At 45.3% G+C, this 3,259-nt stretch overlaps 1 non-coding gene across 1 annotated transcript; it reads left to right on the top strand.

Annotated features, from left to right (window-relative positions):
- Window positions 1-2,026: 2,026 nt before the first annotated feature.
- TRNAH-GUG lies at window positions 2,027-2,098 on the top strand. Its single transcript has one exon. It is a non-coding gene; the product is annotated as a tRNA-His (tRNA).
- Window positions 2,099-3,259: the final 1,161 nt, after the last annotated feature.

Raw genomic sequence — 3,259 nt, 5'->3', positions numbered from 1 at the left:
TACTATGCACAGGACAAAACTTGGAGGAGCTGTTGACTTCCTTGAATGCAGTGAGGCCCTCCAGGGAGACCTAAACAAACTAGAGGACTGGAAAATCACCAGCTGTATGAAATTTAACAAAGGGAACAGGTGGATTCTGCACCTGGGATGGGGCAAGCCTGTATTTTGGTACAGACTGGGGAACAAGATGCTGGAAAGCAGTGCTATGGAAAGGGCCTTGGGGTCCTGGTGGATGGCACGTTGAATGTGGGTCAGCAGTGCCCTGGCAGCCAGGAGGATGCTGGGGGGCATCAGGCAAAGCATCAGCAGCAGGGTAAGGGAAGGGATTTCTCACTCTGCTCTGCACTGGGGCAGCCTCACCTTGGATATTGTGTGCAATTTGGACACCACAACAGAAGAAAGATATTAAGCTGTTAAAGAGTGTCCAAAGGAGGGCAATGAAGATGATGAAGTACCTTGAGGGGAAGTCATATGAGGAGTGGCTGAGGTCACTTGGTCTGTTCAGCCTGGAGAAGAGGGGACTGAGGGGAGACCTCATTGCAATTACAACTTCCTCGGGAGGGGAAGAGGAGGGGTAGACACTGATCTCTTCTGTGTGTTGACCAATGGAATTGTCTGAAGTTGTGTCAGGGGAGGTTTAGTTTGGATATGAGAGGTTCCTCATCCAGAGGGTGGTTGAGCACTGGAACTCCCAGGGGAGTGGTCCCCAAGGAAATGGTCACAGCAGCAAGCCTGACAGAGTTCAAGAAGCCTTTGGACAATATTCTCAGGCACTTGGTGTGACTCTTGTGGATTGGCCTATGCAGAGCTAAGAGCTGGACTTCCGTGATCTTTGTGGGTCCCTTCCAACTTGGCAAAATCTGTTATTCTGTGACAACACCGGTATTCTGGGGAGAATGGGAAAGAAAAAAAAAAAAAAAGGGGCAAAAAAACCCCTAAGCAACAAAACAAAAAAGCAGACTATGTCCTGCAACAGCCTGACTCATCAATTCTGTGACATCATCAAAGGCACAAGTAAGGAAAACCTATTTGGAGAGGTATAAAAATGGACATCTTGTTATCTTTATGGTACAGCTTCACTATTATAGTAAGAACTTTGCATCTCTGTTTCTCATCTGATTATTGTTTAAATATCTGATGCATAGGCAACATCAACAGGAAAGAATACGTGCATAAACCATACAGATAATTTTTGGCAATTTTTTACCAAAAAGGGTAGGTTGCACTAGTGCAGCTCATGATTAACATGTCTTTGTAGCTTTGTCTATAATCAGAATCTAGCATCTGGTCTCCTGAATTGTGCAGTCTTTCTGGTGGAAACTATGGTCTTTCTATTTGATAAGACATGATGGACAGCAAAAATGTAGAGTGACAGTCTAGAAAATAATTCTGCATGAGGATACGCCAAACTAAAAAAAAAAATTAAAAAAAAAAATATAAAACCATCAAAATATTTAAATTTTAGGAGCCTACCTCAAATCAGAGTTGACAATTACAATTATTTCAAAAAAATGGGAAAAATACATTTTGAAATATAAGTAAAGAGAAATAGGTATTGTAGGCAAGTGTCAAAGGAGATACCCTTACTTTCTGCAGAGGAAGGATCTAATAGAATCCTACAAGTGTTTAGGTTGAAAAGACCTCTGAGATCATTGAGTCTAATCTTTGACCAAACAAACCCATTGCATTAAGTGGCACATCAGTCATTTCTTGAACACTTCCAAGGATAGTGACTCCATCACCTCCCTGGGCAGTCCATTCCAATGACTGACAACCCTTTCAGTCAGTTCTTCCTGATGTCCAACCTGACTCTCTCTGGGTGGAGTTTAAGACCATGTCTTCTTGTCGTGTCATTAGTTATCTGGGAGGTCGACCTCTACCTGGCTACAACCTCCTCTCAGTTGGTTGTAAAGAGCAGTAAAGCCTGTCCTGAGCCTCATTTTTCACAGCTGTAGTCTTATCATACTTATTTGTATGTAGTCTTACCAGATGTATTTTACTAACGATTATATAAGAGTGTGGGGAGCCCCTGGTGGTGAAGTGGTTAAAGCACAGCGCTGTGAACGCTGAGACCCGGGTTCGAGTCCCGGTCAGGGCCCCTCCCCGGGCAGATGGAGCTCGTTAGCCCATAAGGCAATCCATCTACGTCCTGAGGACCTCGTTGCCACCGTCCAAGTGTGCTTGGCCCGGGCAGATGAACCTCAGGATTAAAGGGTGGGCTCAGTTCCGCGCACACAGTGTCTCACCTAAAAAAATCCAATGCGCAGGCTGGAAGGTGTAAAGACCTTCCCCGGTTCTTCGTTCGCAAAGAGACTGGCCATTCATTCATTCATATAAAATTGTGGGGAAACGTGGGATTGACCGTTAGTAAAGGATTTGCCAGCTTGCACTCAGTCTAGTGTGTCCATGCATCACTGTCACTTATAATTTTGTCTAATAAGAAATAAATGGCTAAATATAACATTAGGTTGAGAAGTTTATCTAGAGGTCAACTCAGGATCTGTTTTTCAGGCCTCAGCACATCATCATCCTAGTTGGGTGGTCTATAACAGACCCACTGGGATGTCTGCCTTGTTAGCCTTTCCCCGGATCCTTATCCATGGGCACACAACATTATCATCATTATCCTTGAGCTCTACAGTCAAAATACTCCGTGAGGTACAGAGCCACCCCACCCCTCCCCTTCCCTGTCTGCCCCTTCTGAAGAGCTTATAAGCATCATTGCAGTACTTAAAATATAGGAGTCATCTCACCAAATCTCTGTGATGGCAAATACATCATAGTTTCCCTGCTGCGCAGCAGCTTTGAGCTCTTTTGTTTGTTGCCCATACTGCATGGACTGGTGTAAGTGCACCTGAGCTGGGCTATCCATTTTACCCCCAACACTGGCATACTGCCGTACTAGGTCTCTGCTGCCTTCCAGTATTAATGCCAAGCTCAAACACTTGCTGCAACTGGAGACCTGGACAGCTGCATGACGCTGAGGGAGCTCCATCTGGGTCACCATGTTCCTTCTAGCAATGGCTTTAGACCATCTGGAAACCATCACTAGATCTGTTCTAGCTGAGTAAGATAAAACCACCAGCTGAGGTCACCTCAGGAGCTGGGAGGGTGGCTGCACCCTCTGACATGCTGACACAATGTCCCACTGATGTGACATGTCCTGTTTGTCCCTGCTGCTCACTAGCACTGTTCACCTCCCTCCGTGTTTCTCACACTCCCTGGAGCTATTTAAATCTCCTGGAATTGCTTTGACAAT

The sequence above is a fragment of the Empidonax traillii genome, unplaced genomic scaffold (assembly GCF_003031625.1).
Source record: "Empidonax traillii isolate 1590-97213 ecotype Southwest subspecies unplaced genomic scaffold, ASM303162v1 scaffold251:size695767, whole genome shotgun sequence".
Taxonomy (NCBI): Eukaryota; Metazoa; Chordata; class Aves; order Passeriformes; family Tyrannidae; genus Empidonax; species Empidonax traillii.
The sequence above is the reverse complement of the archived record's forward strand: the minus strand, read 5'-3'. Positions and strand labels throughout refer to the sequence as shown.